The sequence below is a fragment of the Monodelphis domestica genome, chromosome 4, assembly GCF_027887165.1.
Source record: "Monodelphis domestica isolate mMonDom1 chromosome 4, mMonDom1.pri, whole genome shotgun sequence".
NCBI classification, from domain to species: domain Eukaryota; kingdom Metazoa; phylum Chordata; class Mammalia; order Didelphimorphia; family Didelphidae; genus Monodelphis; species Monodelphis domestica.
Window position 1 is genome coordinate 312,882,215 of NC_077230.1, and position 18,648 is coordinate 312,900,862.

Genomic DNA, 18,648 nt, shown 5'->3' on the forward strand with positions numbered 1-18,648 from the left:
TTCTCCCAAACAAATTGAGAATATTTAAAATTTAAGCACTCCTCCCACTAAGAAACAGTTGAGAGCAATTTTGGGAGCAACAGGGTTTTGCAGACAATGGATTCTTTGCTATGGGGAAATTACTAAACCCCTTATAGCACTAACAAGGGATTCGGTCCCTTAACCCCTCAAATTAGAACCAGAACACCTGTCAGCTCTATCAGATTTAAAACAGGCTATCCTGTCTGTCCCCGCTCTAGGCATCCCAGATAACAACAAGCCATTTACTTTGTATGTACATGAGTGAAGAGGGGTAACTTCAAGTGTTTTAACTCAGACTCTGGGGCCTTCTCAGTGCCCAATTGCTTATTATTCTGCCCAACTGGACCCAGTAGCATCAGGAACACCACCATGTCTTAGAGGAGTAGCTGCTACAGCCTTACTAGTGTGAAAAACTGTTGATCTAGTATTGGGATGCCCACTAACAATTATGTGCCCACATGAGGTAGAAGCATTGTTGCTAAGACATAGAACACAGGCATTTTCTGATCAGCAAATTACAAGGTATAAAATAACCTTGTTAAACAATGAAAACATTACCTTGAAATGCTGTTCAACCCTTAACCCTGCTACCTTGCTTCCAGATTTACCAACTTCAGGAGAACCATTACACAGTTGTCAAACACTAGTGTCCATGGCAGAAAAGCCTTGGGATGATCTCTTGGACACTTCCTTAAAAAACTCAGACCTGATCTTATTTACTGACGGTTCTTCTTTTATGAGGGATGGCATACACTACAGTGGAGCTTCTGTAGTCCCAGAATTTGCCACTGAGTGGTCAGCTTCACTGCCCTCTAACATTAGCGCTCAAAGGGCAGAACTCATAGCTCTGAAACATGCTTGTATAATTGCCAAGGGTAACAAATTTATGCAGATTCTAGATATGCTTTTGGCATTTGTCACTCAATTGGGAGACTATGGCTCCAGAGAGGATTTTTAACCTCAGCTGGAAAATCCATAGCTAATTCAGAAATTATTAATGAAATTCTTTCTGCTCTCAAACTGCCTGAAGCCTTAGCTGTAGTTCATTGCTCTGCCCATACAGGTGGCACTGACCCTGTCTCTAGGGGAAATGATAGAGCAGATACTGCTGCAAAGCTAGCAGCCATAGAAGGGCCTGAATTAATTTTAACATTAACAATCACTAATGATTTAAATTTATCATTTTCCTATAATGAAAAGGAAGTGGAAAAATGGAAACAAAAATTCAAAGCAAAACAGATTAATGGAGTATGGGTGTCATCTGAAGGAAAACCCCTGCTCCCTAGAAGTTTCTATCACCAAATTTGCCAATCTGTTCATAAAAATGGTCATTTTGATACCCTGGACATCATAGACTCTGTTAAGAAAGTATGGATAGCCTCTGGTATAACTACCATAGCCTCTAATGTGTGTTCAGCCTGCTCTAACTGCCAGTCATATAACCAACACGCCTTTTGTGGGAAAGCTTTTGGTAGGCGTCCTCTGACTTACACACCTTTTGAGCACCTATAGATAGATTTCATAACAATGCCAAAGGCAGGACATTATAAATTTTGTCTAGTCATAGTAGATCACCTGACCAGATGGCCAGAAGCATTTCCTGAGACCTGAGCCACAGCAGTTTTTGTTGCTAAGGTGCTTTTAAAATAAATTATTCCTCACTTTGGCCTGCCAGCTTGTATTGATTCAGATAGAGGAAGTCATTTTACTGATCCTGTCTTAAACCAAATATATTCTTGCTTGGGGATAACTCCCAAATTCCATGTTCCATATCATCCCCAGAGCTCAGGCCAAGTTGAAAGGATGAATAAAGAACTTAAAACTATGATTGGAAAATTATGCACTGAGACACATTTAAAATGGTCTGAATTCTCCCTCTGGCCCTATTTTATCTTAGAAGCAGGCCTAGAGGAGACCTATACATCTCACCATTTGAGATGCTTTTTGGACATCCACCTATACAGGCTAAGCCTTTCTCCCCCGCATATACATCACTATTAGGGTGAGATACTACTATTGCTTCCTATATACAGGAATTACAGCACAAACTGCATGAACTGCATGAATCCAGAACTGTAGTACAAGCTGGACCACTAGACTTTTCATTTCATGACCTGAACCCAGGAGACAAGGTGTATATTAAGAATTTTCAGTGTACTGGAGCAACTCAGTCTTTCTGGGAGGGACCAAATATTGTTAACTACTCCAACTTCTGTAAAGGTTGGAGAGAAGGACTCTTGGATTCATTGCTCACATGTAAAGAGAGCATCTTCTATTGAGACTGATTGACTGTATCCTATCACATGCATTGAAAATAATAATCCATTGACAAGTGGATGCTGTTTTTCAAGAACACATTGAATTCCTGATTTTTTTCTTTTTCCCTTATTTTTTATTATTGCTTCTCTTTTATTTTGATTAGAATATTTCATTTTCCCCCCTTTCCTCATTTCTTGCACTAAAGGTACATACAATTAAATAATTTTTCTCTCTCTGCAGTAATATAAGTTTAATATATATATATATATATATATATATATATATATATATATATATATATACTTGCTATAACATCAATACATACCCCAAAGCTTTAAACTGTGGGAACCTGCCATTTATTGATAAAATTTAATGGGTCTATGATTAATGTTTGTGTCTGACTTCAGGAAATTGGATAAAAACAAAGAGCATAGACTTAACCTGAATAGTGCCAAAAGAGCACATAGGAAATACTAATGTGGACTCAAAGTTGCAATGCTTGACATATGTGAAGTCATAGGACTTCTTTGTATGTACACCCTTTGTGAAATACTCATATAAGTACCAAAATTTGACTATCATGTTGGCTCCCTATATCCCTGAGAATGAAAAAAGTCAGACCAGGGAATGATGCTTCCCTATCAAAATAGAATTCTAGTTCCTTTCCTTTTTATAGTATAGCAATTTCCTGCAGTCTTGGCTACAAATGGGTAAGTGAAATATAACAGCATTCTGTCCTACAGACTTGTGGGATAGAAATTACTTTAAATTGGACCTGTACAAGGGCCTATTGTGAATTCATTCTTACTTACTGAACATTTTATTTGGTATTTTGATTCTGATTTTGAATTTCTTTTCTTTTTTCTCTTTCTCTTTATCCCAAAAGTTTAACTTTCTTCTATATTTTTCCTTTTATATATTTTTGTTGTTGTTTTGTTTTTATTGTTTTTGAATTCTTTTAATATTTGACTCATACATCCCCATAACTTAACAAAGCATCTTCAGCTGAACTGGATTTTTTTTAACACACACTTCAGGGGGGGATTGCATTTTATTAAAAATACAAGATTTTGAAATTATTTTGTTCGAGAAAGATCTTCAAGGAAAAAGTTTGCTAACTCCTAAATCCAGAGAATGAACTATTGCAGAAAGATGCCAGAAAACCTAAATTACATCAAGATCAAGGATGAACCTTGGGTATGGTTGATTGAATTGAAGGTTAATTGAACATTTATTTTGAATATAAACTCGTATGCCAAAGGGGACTGCCCCCTAATTGACTTTTGTCAATGTGCCCAGCAAAACATTGGTTTTCTTCTCTTTTCTTCTCTCTCTCTCTCTCTCTCTCTCTCTCTCTCTCTCTCTCTCTCTCTCTCTCTCTCTCCCCTCTCTCCTATTTCCCCCTTATCTCTAACTATTGTAATTTCATAGCTGGTATGTTTACAAGACCCATCAGAGAGACTAGTCTTCCTCAGGCCTCAGGGGAATGATTGTGAATTTTAAAACTATTCCACTCTAATCAGACCATTCTTTAGAAGATCTGATTTAGCTATTTCCTGATCAATAACAATGGAAATACTTGGAATAACAGAATCAGGTCTTGGAAACTTTACATTCTCTACCCTTCTTTGTTTAACAAGATTAGGAAGGTCTGCATCAAACTCAAGATTTAATTATCTGAGGAAATGGCCTTCAAAAGACATGTGCAAAAAAAAAAAAAAAGGACAGACCTCTGGGCTGTCCTAAGTCAAACTAAGTCATCATTGGTACTTATGAGACACAGGAAAGTGATGTAAAACTGTCTATATAAGGCACATCACTTCCTCTCTCCTCCTCTTTCCCCTGAGAGACAACTCCGGTTGGCAGTGTGCTAAGCGTTCCAACATCTTGGTGTGGTGGCAGCTATTGTCTGGGTTTGGTGGTGAGTTTTTCCCTGGAGCTGATTTCAGGTTCGGGCATCTTAGCTGAGCTCCTTTGGAGGTCAGGCTGATTCTTTCCTCCTTCATATTCCAAAATCTTATCTCCTAATCTCCACGCTCGGTACCAGCCAGGAGTGGGGGGGGACCTACTCCTTTCCTTCTTCCTTCTCCTTAATCTCCTCCACTGTCAATTAAAAGAACATAACATTTCCAGCTGACTTGGTCTTTTCATTAGGATTTTATAAATTAAATCCTTGGTGACAAAAATAATTATTACATTCAGTCTCAGCCATAATTTTACTATTTATACTATTTATCTCTGCCAGATGACTGACAAAGAACTTGGCTCAGTTCCTGAGATCAGAGGGCCCACTCTTCATTATGGAGACTTTTCTGACCAGAGATAGTCAACTGTGCTCCACTTAATTGTGTGGCAATTTCTAGATGGCACATTGGATAGAGTGTTGGAATTAAGAAGATCTAGATTCAAATTTGGCCTCAGATACTTACCAGCTCTGTGGGCCTGGGCAAACCTCTGAATTCTTTTTGTCTTAGTTACTCATTTATAAAATGAGGAGAAGGAAATGGCAAACCATTCTATTATCTTTACCAAGAAAATTTCAAATGGGCACACAACAATTTGAACATGACTGAAATGACTGAACAACAACAAAGAAGGACTTTGGGAGATACTAGGTTTCTAGTTACCATTTTTTTTCTTTAGAATATTTTTCCATGCTTACATGATTCTTGATTTTTCCCACCCTTCTTTCTTCCCCACTTCTGGAGCTGACAAGCAATTCCAATGGGTTATACATGTATCATCATTCAAAATCTATTTCCATACTATCCATATTTGCAATAGAGGGATCATTTAACGTCAAAATCCCCAATCTTATCCTCATTTAACCATGTGATCAAGCAGTTGTTTTTCTTCTGCATTTCTGTTCCCACATTTCTTTCTTTGGAGGTAAATAGTGTTCTTTCTCATATATTCCTCTGGATTGTCCTGGGTCATTGCATTGCTGCTAGTAGAGAAGTCCATTACATTTAATTCTACCACAGTGTATCAGTCTCTGTGTACCATGTTCTCCTGGTTCTGCACCTTTTGCTCTGGATGTGGATAGTGTTTTTTCTCAAATTGAATGCAATGGACCATTAGTGGCAATGCAATGACCCTGAACAACTTGGAGGAACTTAGGAGAAAAAAATAGTAACAAATAATGAACTGGAGGCAGTCCATGGAAAGACCTCCAGGAATTGATGCAAAGTGAAAGGAGCAGAACAAAGAGAACATTGTCTCATACCAATTGTTAAGTCTGCCACTCCAAATTTCATTTTAAGGCATTATTTTGATGCTGTTTTGAGTGATATTTGGGAATACTCTGCAATCTTGGCTCTGCCTCAAAATAATATTGTTAATACCATATACTAGTATAATATACCTATCTTCTTTTGGAAGGTGAAAAGAGAGGATATAGGACAGGGTTCTTAACTAGGTGGAATAGGACTAATATTTGTCAAGATTTCACCTCACAGGAACAATAGGGGATTCATTTTCCTTAAAGATAATGAAGTTGTCCCTGTCCCTAATGATCTTTGTCTCCCTTGACAGGATTCCTGAGAAACTGGTACCCTTTTTTTGATGAATGTCTGAAGGAAACATGAATAATCATATTCTGCCCTGTGCTGCTATTTAGAAAGAGTTCTTAGCTCATTTTGAGAAAGAAAGTGCCCTGTCTTAACTCTGGTTCTCCTAAAACCTAGGTTATTGGCTTCACCTAGGATTTTATGTCAGACACTGAATAATCAATAACCAGAACTACTATCTTGTTTGTTACTTTAGACTAGAATTTCAACTAATACAGAATTAAAAGTCATTGTTCAATTTCTTAAAAACTATTTTGGTACCCCACTATTTAATTCCATTTTTATTACATTTATCACATTGCTTAATGAATTTTTCTATTTCAAGTTACATTGTATTTCATTTAACTGGTTATTGTTGTTTTGGGGTATATGGGTATTTAAGGAGGATAACACCTCTGGAGTGAAGATTACCAAATGCTTTTCGAGGCTGCTCATCCACATTCATCTCTTACCTCTGGCCCCAAGAAGCTATCGTATGCACAGTAATCACACCCAGGGAACCATCTCAGCAGATGGACTAAACCAGCTTGAGGGAAATTGATAGACCACAAAATCATTGATGATATAGGAGAGTATCTACCCCAAATATATGAAGACTCCCCTGGTGGAATGGACCAGTGAGAAAAAAAATTTTTACAACAGCTATGAAGATGGCTGATGTGGCACCATAGAATGCTTAGAGAATGATCAGACATTGAAGATGCCAAGGTCTTTACTGCATCCCAGGCCATCACCAGTCATCGTTACTTTTGTCTTGCCATAGGACTTGGATGACCCTGGAAGACAGAGTGAGGCTGATAAATTTGTGCAACTCTACTTCATGATGTCTTTGGTCCTCTTCAAAAAGGGATGAAAGACAACAATGTTATTTATTTGTAGATTGTGCTTTACAAACTTTTGGAGCTGATTTTTTCTTTTTGATCATAGACTATATGATACATTTTCCTTCATGTACATTTCTCATGAGGAAGAGGAGCAGTTAAGGGCTTTTAAGGATCAGAGTAACAATCTAAGTAAATCACAGGAAACAAGCCATAAAGGAATTTAAACAGAGTGTAATAGCCAGGGGGACTTAGAAAAAGAAGAAACCACTGAACAGCTGTTTGGGGACTGAATTCTATGTGGCACTTCCTTTTTCTTTCACTGAGTTGAGCAGTTACTAATGGAGTCAGTCAGTTCAGACTAAAGGGTAAGTCTCTTCCCCAAAGCTTCCTTCTTAACTAGTAAATCTAAATTCCCCTACTACTACATAGACTCTGAATCAATTTTCTGGTATAACTCAAAGTATCTAATTTATTCTGGTATAGGGTTGTTGAAAGAAGGAGGAAATGAAAGGAAGGAAAAGGCAAGTCCCTGATATATTCTTTCCTAATATAACTCTTGAGGGCTTAACCAAGGAAATCTCTTCAGAGAATACGCTCTGGGTTCCCCTAAGGGAAAAAGAGACTCTATTCCAAATATTGGCTTCAGTTGAGCATTGAGATCTTCATTCAGTTCAAGCAAAAGGATTTTTGAGATTGGTATTTCTTCCACCCAGCTCCACAGAGTCCCAGATAAGAAGAAGCCTGGGTCTTTGGCTCCAACTGTTTTTGAGCCTGGATGGCATTCCATCCCATCCCCCTCCTATGCCATCCCCACCCCCATGTCTGGTGAAAGCTTCATTTGCTCCTTTTCTCAGCATCTCTTCAAACTTCAACTTTCTCTTTGCTCTTGGTCATCCCTTTGTTCACAAGAGATGTCTAACACATTACTGATAGATACATAGAGATCTCACTGAATGCATCTATTCATTCAGGACTCTATGCTTCCCAAGTCAATCTATCCCATATGTGGATATTCCTAATCATTAAGATTTTCCTCATGTTCAACTGAAATCTGCTTATATGGAATTTTCTTGTTATATATATTACATACATAATATTATATATTTCTCACCTTTAAACATTTAGTAGTTTGAAACAAGGTGAACTGTCAACTCCCATACTTGAAATTAATTCCCTCCTTAACTCTGCTTCTTAGAACCTCTGGTTTCCTTTGAAACTTAACTCAAGTACCCTCTTGTACCTGGGAGCCTTTCCTGACCCTCTCCCTGTTAGTTGCTAGTGCTTATCTCTCCCCATTCCCAATTTTCACGTATATATTTTATATAAAGTTATAAATGTATGTGTTGTTTATGTTGTCTCCCCTCATACAATATAAGCTCCTTGTTGGCAGGGATTATTTTATTTTCGACTTTGTTCTATTTTCCAGAACATAATGCAATACCTAGAACATGACAGGTACACAATCAATGTTTGTTGATTGTCATACACTTAGTACTGTGAACAAGGGGATGACCAGGAGCAAAGAGAAATCTGAAGTTTGAAGAGATGCTGAGAAAAGGAACAAATGGAACTTTCACAAGACCATGGGGGGTAGAATGGAATTCCATCCAGGTTCAAAAGCAGTTGGAGCTAAAGACCAAGAGTTCTTCTGATCTGGGACTCTGTGTGGAGCTGGGTGGAAGAAATACCAATCTCAAAATCCTTTTGCTTGAACTGAATGAAGATCTCAATGCTCAACTGAAGCCAATCTTTGGGATACTCTCTTTTTCCCTTAGGGGAACCTAGAGTGTATTCCCTGAAGAGATTTCCTTGGTCAAGCCCTCAAGAATTATATTAGGAAAGAAATCTTTCCTCTTGCTTCTGACCTTTCCTTTCCTCATTCTTTCAACAACCCAATACCTGAATAAATTGGACACCTTGAGTTATACCAGAAATTGTTTCAGAGTCTATGTAGTAGGAGGGGAATTTCAATCTATCAGTTAAGAAGGAAGCAATGGGGGAACAGACACCCTTTAGTGTAGACTGATTCCATTGGTAACTGCTCAACTCAGTGAAAGAAAGAGGAAGCATTACACAGAACTCAATCTCCCTAACAGCTATTCAGTGGTTCCTTCCCTTTCTAATTCCCCCTCACTATTACAGTACATATTATAGGTAATTAACAAATATTTGCTAATTGTCATACATAATTCTATTCTCTAGGACCAAGCAAAACAAATCTATTCTTTTTTCCTCTTGAATTAAGAGGTAGTATGAAAAAACATTTAAACTGAGTATTAAACTTAGACACAAGAAAAACAGATTTTAATCTGATCATAAATAAGTTACTTTACCCTTGAGACCTCAGTTTGCTTATCTATAAAATGGAATGATGATTTTATCTCATTGGTTTGTATGAGGAAAGCACTTTTCTAAAACCTTTTCATGAAAACTTATGAGGACCTTCAACTGATCCTCATATAACATGGTTTTGTGTACTGTCACTTTCCTCTAAATGAGTTCCAGCCTGTCAATACCTTTTTTTAAAAGACAGTCCCAAAAACTGAAAATAGTTTTTCTGTGTTCTGACAGAGGAATAGTGCCTATAAACTATCACTGTCCTTGGATTTTTGACACAGCTCCTCTGCTAATGTAATATCAATATTTTTTTTGGTTGCCATGAGAAACAATTCATAGAATTAAAGAATCCCAGAATTAGAAGGAAACTCAGAGGGTCTCTTGACATAACTATACCTGATGTATAAATCCATTCTACAACATCCCTGACAAGTAGTCATAATTTTTGTTACTTGGAGATGTCCATTGACAGGAAACTTACTGCCTTCTAATGCAACACACTCCAGTTAGCTAACTCTGTTAGGAAGTTTGTCCTCAACATAAAGTCTAAAGCTGATTTTCTATAACTTCCCCAACTAGGTGGAAGAGTAGATAGATTCTGGGACCTGCAGACAGAAGGATTTGAGTTCAAATTTAGCCTCACACCCTTATTAACTATGTGACCCTGGACAAATCATTGAACTTTTATTTGCTTAAGTTTCTTGTATTGTAAAGTGGGGATGTTAATTGCACCTACTTCTCAGCATTGACATGAATGTCAAAACAATATTTGTATATCACTTAGCAAAGCAAATGAAATATAATAGGCATTATATAAATGCTAGTTATTACAACCATGAAACTCCTTCTTCTAGGGTCAAGCAAAAAGTGCCTGGAAATTAACATCGACCTTGTGTTTTGGATACTATCTTTATGTGCTGATGAAAGCTATATGGCATCAGCTGTATTAATCAGGTGTCATGAGACACCACTGATAGAATTATAAAATTTCACCTAATTTAACCCATGTCTGGTTCTCATTTATCTTCTGTATCTTTGCTGATAGCCCTTTATTTACTTTAAAACTTCTTCTATTTCCCTTAATTCTTCTTCCTGAAGCTAAATAACCCCTGCTTCTTCAGTTGATTCTCACAAGGCATTTTTTGAGTGTCTTCTCCTCCCTTTAGAACCATTGAGCCTTCAGTTCATAAATCCCAGGTATTCTTCATATGAACTACTTTCAAGGTACATCTTGTTTTGGAGGAGTTTTTGAACTCAAAGATTGGCGCTGCAAATTTACATCGCACTGATTCTCACCCACTAGATCAATAGTCTTACAGTAAATTTCACAGAGTCCTCAAATAAGGCATAGGTTGGTTAAAGGTAGCAGAAGCCTATTGAAGCAGAAATTATGATTCTCATAGTATATCTATTGTGAAGATTAAATTTACCTCTACTCTGATTATAACAATGAAATTAAAAATTGTAACCCCTGACTATTTTTAGAATACCCTACTTAAAGTTGAATATGGAGATCTGCCCATTTTTAGATCTAATCACCAAAAGTATAAACATTGAATGAGAATTGACTAACTGCCTTCTAGAACAGAGCATCAATTGTGATTGGTAGATGTAAAATTAGGGGAAGACACAGGAAGTGATGCAAGAAAAAATATCTTTAAAAGGGAGTGACAACTTCCTGAAGGAATTCTATTCTTCATGCTTTCAAGCTGAGACTAGTGAAGAGGGGGAGAAGGATCTGCTGACAGGACCTGAGACCCTGTTCCTTACTGGACTGACACGTGGTGACTCTTAATTGATGGATTTTTCTGAAGAGACTTCCCCAGGTCCTGGGCTACAAGGGTCGAGGCCTCTCAGGTTGAGGACTAAACTTCCCTGCCTGAGTGGATTCAGGGGTCCAGAGATAAATTACTTAGTGCTTTAGGCTAGATATATTACCTTATCCTCTCTCTGATTTCCTACTTCACTCTTTCTACATTTTGTAAATAAATTGTAAAAATTCCCTTTTGGATTTATATAAATTTCTGGTGACTACTCTTAAATAATCAAGTACAACCCTTTTAAAAATAACTCCTTTTAACTATTACACTATAAAAGGATAAATATACTGTTATTTACCCCCTTAAAGTGACTGCTTTTAGCTTAGTCTAAATGATCTAGTTGGTAAAGAAGCATATAACATAGTCCAACTTCCTTCCATGCCCAGAAAATAGGTTATTATACCCCTTGACTTGAAAGGAGACAATAGAATCTTAATTATGAAGCAAGTAAAAATGGGAAGGAGTAAACTTTATACAATAAAGACAGCAGAAATTATTTTATTATATAGCATTATCTGTTTTGGAATGTTTCCTTCTAGGCCAGTGATGGCAAACTTATGGCACAGGTGCCAAAGATGACATGTAGAGCACACTCTCTGTGGATATATGGCAACCCTAACCCCCACCCAGTCCCCCAGAGTTCATTACTAGAAAGGCAGAGGGACTCAGGTAAAGCTGATCCTTTCTCCCTCTCCACTGTGCCTGATGACATTTTTTACATCATCCTCCCCTCTGCCTAGCAGCCCAATGGGAATGAACAGAGGGTAAGGTGGGTGGCTCAAAGGTGGGCAGAGGTGGAGAGGAAGAGAGTATTCAGATAACTAAACTCCTTCTCTCTACACTCACTGAGGACCTTCCTCACTTCACCTGTCCTTCTGCCCAGGAGTCCAATGGTAGTGCTTTATTCCTCCTGTGTGTGTGTAGGGGTGTCAAAGGGCATCCAGTACTTTTTGGGGTGAAGGGATATGACACATGGTCACTAGGCAGGGGCAGGCAGAGAACTTGGCCTGGGAGGTGGGGCAGGGGTAGGGTGGAGCCCAGTACTCCCTCTCTAAAAGTTTCATCATCACTGTTCTACACTAAGTGCTATCTTTTTTTTTACATTTTCCCTTAATTCATTATATTGTATTTATGAATTTCATGATAGATGAAGTCACATACATAAAGCATTCAGTACAATAGAGAACATATTATTCCTGAGAATCAAATTTTTATTACCAGTTTTGACTGCCATCTCCTTATCAGCATAATGGATCAGGAAAGTCAAGTGAGTGTGTTCAGTTTTGGAGTAATTTATTAGTACTTCCTAACATTAAAGTCTGCATCAGTTTTAAAAAAGCAAACTGAAAATGAATAGACATGAAGATGCCTACCTCCTTTGGTACTGGAATTTCTGGTATTATTGGAATTTCAAGTCAATGTGTAAACCATTTGGAACAGCGGTGAGGCATAGGGAGGGAAATATGGCTTCCAGTCATGTTGTCCCACTGAGATGTCACTGTTTGGTCTTTTCCCACTGACACTGACACTCTGATAGCTATCATTAATAATCCCCTTGATTGCAGACCAATATGAAGAAAATTGTGACCATGCCATTACGACATTTCTAGAAAATATCTTTTTGAAGACCGAGCCATGTTTAGAAATATACCTAAATGGGAATAGGATAACCAAATAATGGTGCCCTATAGGGAGATTCAAGAAGTAAGTATAGGAAAAGAAGTCAAGATATCTAAGTCATGGACTGTGTTCAGACTATGGGTCTGAAAAGTAGAAAAACCCCTTTAGAAATAACAGAATCTAAGGTCAAGAAATTAAGACACAGAGGAATCAGGCAGCAAATGGGATCAAAATGGGAGGGTCTAGTCATGCCAGTAGTTAGGTTTACAAGACCAGGATTCTGTAGCCGGAGACCAATTTAATCCAAAAGGATTGTCTCAACGGATCCTTTGCAGTTGTAACTGTGGTGAGATTGGTACAGAGAAAGACACAGAAAGTCTTATTAGCAGACCAGTATTGTGAAAAGAACCCTTAAAATAGCCTCCCAAGACTTAGTTTGAGATCCTTGTGAAACCGCTTATTGTGTGACTTTGGACAAATCATTAAACCTCTTTAGGGATCAGTTTCCTTATCTACAAAATGAGAGTTGGATTAGATGGACTTTTAACTCCCTTCCAGGTCAAGAAAGTATCCTAAGACCTATATCTATACTTGCTTTATCTCCTATTGGGTTGAAATTTAAGTGGATTTGCTATTTAGTCCATAGACCCATTGATTTTTTTATTCGATCAATAAATTTATTTGTAAAACTAATGGGGAAAATATCAAGGTAGATCTTAAATCTCCAATTTATTGTCTTAGAGAGTTGTTTGAGGCAAAGTAATATAAAGGCACTTATTTAGCTTAGTCACGTAGCTATTCAGTATTCGATATTTTGACTTGACTTGAACCCAGAGCTTCCTCTTTCTGAACCATTTTCTTATCCACTACTCCATACTGTCCCCATATCCCTTGATACAGATCACAGGTAACAGACTGCACACATAACTTTTTTTTGCTCCCTGTACAGAATGACAAATCTAAAGCAATTATTATCTTGAAAATGTATTGTTTATAGGGTGGCATGAAGCACCTGGAAAGTTTTATCTTTTTGTTATTTCCTCTCCTTAAAGCCATAGAAAAGGTACTGTACCAGCATTTGCAAACCACATCTATATGATAGATTGAAGTCATCAAAATGTTTTGGGACATGTCATATCATAAGCATGAGGGAAGCTATTAACATGGAAGACACACATTAAATAGAGAATTTATTTGACATGGACAATTCCAGGTAATTTTCTGCTTCCAATAGGAACCTCAAAATTGATAATTTCTGACCCGCCTCAAAGTACTTCCTTAATGTTGTGATGATAGAAACCACTCCCTAAATTCGTCCTACCCCACATCCCATTTTTGAGTGTGTACGTTGCTGGACATGGTACGGAGGATAAAAGTTGTGGGGTGGAATCTCTCTCTCTCTCTCTCTCTCTCTCTCTCTCTCTCTCTCTCTCTCTCTCTCTCTCTCTCTCTCTCTCTTTCCTCCCATGGCCCCCCCTCTCTCTCCTCTCTCAAAGGTTTTGCAGGCAGTCTTCGGATTTCAGTATAGGGCATTTTTCTAGATAGGTGAGATTTTCTGTCTCCTTCCTACATTCCCCTTTTTTTTGTATATCTCCATTTTCATTAAAATTACATTGTTAAGAGCTACTAACAGACTCCTGACTTGAGAGTTGGTTTTATAATGGTGACCACAATATTTTAATTAATATTACATTTAATAATTTTATTTTTATTCATTACAATGTTTAGGGAAAGTTGGAAAAGTATGGAAGGCCTTGTATTAAAGTAGACCCTGGCTGTCAACCAGGTTCTCTCTTTCCTGCTCCCTTCCATTTTTAAGATGCAAGGCACAGACTAATTGCTTTTCTATTGTTGCTGTATTTCAATGTTCTAAATAATAAATTTCACATGACACATTTCAGGACCATAGCAGAAATACCCTGGAGAGCCTGGAAACCATAAGTTGCAACCTTCTAAGTTAAACACATTCTTTTACAATCCCTTAACTAGAAGCTTAGATACGTTCAGTTAAATTTAAAAACAAAACTGAACAGCAAAATATGCAGGTGCAAAGATGAGAGGAAGAGCTCTCTCACTTTTGTTAATTTATCCCTACCACCTATCAGAATGCCTGGCATGGCACTTGGCACATAATATATGCTTGTCAATTGCATGTGATTCTGCATAGCATTTGATTTATTCCATACCAAAGAATCTGAATGTAACTACCACTAGCAGATATAGATATTGACTTGTCCTGCCTGCATTTTTGTTGCACCAGCTTTTGTGAACAAAGAGAAGGATCCCTGTGGCCAATAAACCGATGCTTGGCCAACAATTGATCTTGTTCTAGGTTCTAGAGTTATGAACCAAGGGAGACAATGTCTGCAGAATATGAATCAAATTGTTTAGTCTCATCCTTTTTTTTCCCTCTTCCTTCTCAGCCCTGTCCCTTCCCCAAGAAGGCAGGTAATATGATATAGGTTATGCATGTATTATCCTACAATACATATTTTCCAGTTCATATTGCTTATACTACAGAAAAATTCACAGAGGAAATTAAGTGAAGATATTATTTATTAGTATGTCCTGATATAGACTCTTGACTCCAAAACAAATAGGTTTACTCAATACCCCTTAACTATCACTTGAAATTTCCTATTTCCCTTTGCTTAACTTATTATCCTCATACCCATTGCCTTTCCCTTCCATGTATATGAATCCTACTAATCCTTTAAGACCCACCTCCATGAAGCCTTCTCTACCAGCTCAGAAATCAAAGTAGGATCATATAACTTCTTCTTGGAACTATTACTTTTACTAATAGTAATAATAATAACAATAAACATTTATATAGCACTTATTATGTGCTAGGCACTTCATTACCTCATTTGATCCTTACAACAACCCTGGGGGAGAGGAACAATTATTATCCCCACTTTACATATGAGGAAAACAAAGCAAACAATGCTTAAGTGACTTGCCCAGCAATCTACCAGTAAATATATGAGGCCAGATTTGAATCCATCTTCCTGACTCCAAGACCAGCACTCTATCTGCTGTGCTATTTCTTACCTCCAGCAATAATTTGCCTTTGTATGATCTTTTACATTTGGCAAAATTCAGAGATGTCTTTTTATTTAATTATCATAATAACTTTGTGAAGTAAGCAGATATGCTATGATTATTCCATTTTGCAGGTGAGAAAATTGTAGCTCAGAGAAGTTAACTAATTTTTCCAAGGTGATACCAGTGTGTGGCATATTGGGATTAGGATCTAGGTCTTCTGACTCATGGTCCAATTCTTACCACTCGACTATTTGCCATATATTTGATTTGTGTTCTTAGTTGGTTCTCTCTGTCTCTGTCTCTGTCTCTCTGTCTCTCTGTCTCTGTCTCTCTGTCTCTGTCTCTCTGTCTCTCAGTTTCTGTCTCTCTGTCTCTGTCTCTCTGTCTCTGTCTGTCTCTCTGTCTCTGTCTCTCTCTGTCTCTCTGTCTCTCTGTCTCTCTCTGTCTCTCTGTCTCTCTGTCTCTCTCTCTCTCTCTCTCTCTCTCTCTCTCTCTCTCTCTCTCTCTCTAATCCTTACCTTAGAATCTTAGAATTCTTAGTTTTAGAATCGATTTTAAATATTGGTTACAAGATGAAGGAGCAGTAGGAGCTAGGCAATTGGCGTAAAGTGACTTCACACAATTAAGAAGAATCTAAGGCAAGATTTGAGCACAAGACCTTTCATCTCCAAGCCCCTTACTTGATTTTCTATGCATTATCCCCCCTTAGCAAATTAGAAGCACTTTGAGGGTAGAGACCAAGTCTCCTTTTTATTATACTTGTTTCCTTTCTGATACCTTTGCCCAGGAGCCTGCTCTTTTGTTTAATGAGTCCTTTGCCAGGACCAGCATTTTATGAAGGATCCAGGACATGCTCATTCTCCTTTTTAGCTCAGTTTAACTTTTATGGCTTTTCTACCTCCCTAACCAGACATTTGCTCCCTTTGTCAAGTCTCTACCCTGAATTTTGTTCTTTTAATTGATGCAAGAACCTTTCCCCTCTACTTCAGAATTCTCCATAATATCATTTTCTCCTATTAGAATGTGAGCTGCTTGATGATAGGGACTGTCTTGTTATGCTTGTATTTGTAAACCCAGCACTTAATAATGTTTAATTGTTCTCTTTTCTTTTTTTCCTTCCTTCCTTCCTTCCTTCCTTCCTTCCTTCCTTCCTTCCTTCCTTCCTTCCTTCCTTCCTTCCTTCCTTCCTTCCTTCCTTCCTTCCTTCCTTCCTTCCCTCTTTCCCTCCTTCCTTTCCTCTTTCCCTTCTTTCTTCCTTCATTCCCTCCTTTTCAGTTCCTTTTTTACTTGTCGCCTACTTCTCATTGGAATGTAAGCTCTCAAGGGTAGAATTTGAATTGTCTCATCTTTTTGCTTATATTTGTATTCCTTGAGCTTATGATCAGGCCTTACACATGATAAACACTTAATAAATTATCTATCATCATCACCTATATAGTGTGTTGTCTTGAACATAATCATTACTCAGTAAATATTTATTTTTGAATGATTGCTGATATAATATGATAAACATATTTATCATTCTAGGGATTAATGATCACATTCCTAAAAGGAGATCGGTTGATTTCTCATGATTTCTACCATCTGCGGTGAGGAATGGAATTAATTTGAATAGTATCAGGAGAAGCAGAGGATGTAGAATGAGTGGTGATTTTTATTATTATTATTTTTGTGCCTTTTCCTAGTGGCATCTCTGTTCCTTATTTTCTGTGGGAACCGTATAGATACATAATCCCCTTACTGTTCTGAAATGAATGAAAGTTGGTTCTATTTCTTAAATAAAGGAAAGACTTGTCATTTTGATTGGAATAAACAGTTGATTTTGTTATCTCAGAGAAGACCAGCCTGTGTTTTTAGTTAATATCCCCCATGAGTTCCATAGATGTCAATGGGATCCCTAATGAGAAGCTGACAGCTGAAGCAGATCCATTCTTGTATGCAATTTGCATGCCAGGGTGCAAATCAGAGCTTGGGAAGCAAATGAGAGCTCTCCATGTGCATTAACAATATCTGATCAACATGTAACTCAATGAGGAATAATGATTAGTAGAACTACTTGTGGTCTTCTATGCTCCATCCTCCACAGAGTTAGTTTGGAGGCAGAAAAAAATATATACATATTTTTTTTCATTTAGGAAATAGACAGTTATCTGTACATTTGTATTTGTGTGAGCATATGTCTGTATATGTATATGATCATTTGCGTATATTTTTGCATGCTTTTGCCTTTGGGTGTACATGTGTATGTCTGTGTATATTGTGGCACAAAAAGGCAAAGACAGAAGATAGGAAATTCAACCAAAATGCAACTTTGATTTGCTCTGCCACAGAGTCCTCTGTCTGAGAGGTTAGTCCATGAGAACAGATCTCCCATGAATCAACAGCATTCTTCATCTCACTTCATTCACTGGTGTCTTCAATAAGAGGTTGTTTCCTTGACAACCCTGGACACTCAGAATGATTCATTTCCAGGGATACAAGAGATATCAACAGATCAGTAATGATAAATCTCAGCTTCAGACACTAAACGTGAAAGAGAAATGACTAGACAACTCTTCTACAGTGAAATATGAGGTCATATTATCAGTTAAAATAGTGAGAGGAAGGAGAACCTTGAGGAAGAATGAAAAGGTTTGTAAAAGCTAGACTGGTGTAGTAATAGGGAGGTATAAAAGCATTGCTTTTGTACCAATTGAAATTCTCAAGAGATAGTATTTTTTAAATTTAAAATAGTTTATTAATTGACTGGTCATGGCATTCTAATTGTGGTCAAAGGATTCTTTCAAATTTTCCAAAGACACCCAAAACCCCTGCTCCAGTTACCTATATGCATTTTGGGAAGGTCCTTATTCAGCTCCTCCATTGAATATCCCAAGACATCTCTAATAGGTAAATATCTAATTAGGAAATGATCCATCAAACCTTAGGGCTTCCTCATACCAACAGGTGGTAGTTGATGGTTTATCATACATGTCAGAAAAGCATCATTGTTAAAACCTTCCTATTAGCCAGAATCTGTAAAAGGAAGATATTTCTAAAGCCAAAAAAATGCAAAAATCTCTAGATTAGATGGTACCTGAGGTCCACAGAAAATCTTCTCTAATATACAGGAATCAGTTTGGGCCTTTCTACTCTAGGATCCTGATATGA

General features: G+C 37.5%; 1 long non-coding RNA gene across 1 annotated transcript; it reads left to right on the forward strand.

Annotated features, from left to right (window-relative positions):
• The first annotated feature begins 6,857 nt into the window (after positions 1–6,857).
• Positions 6,858–8,607, forward strand: LOC103098405 (uncharacterized). Its single transcript, XR_468211.3, has 2 exons — positions 6,858–7,038; positions 8,100–8,607. It is a non-coding gene; the product is annotated as an uncharacterized LOC103098405 (long non-coding RNA).
• Positions 8,608–18,648: the final 10,041 nt, after the last annotated feature.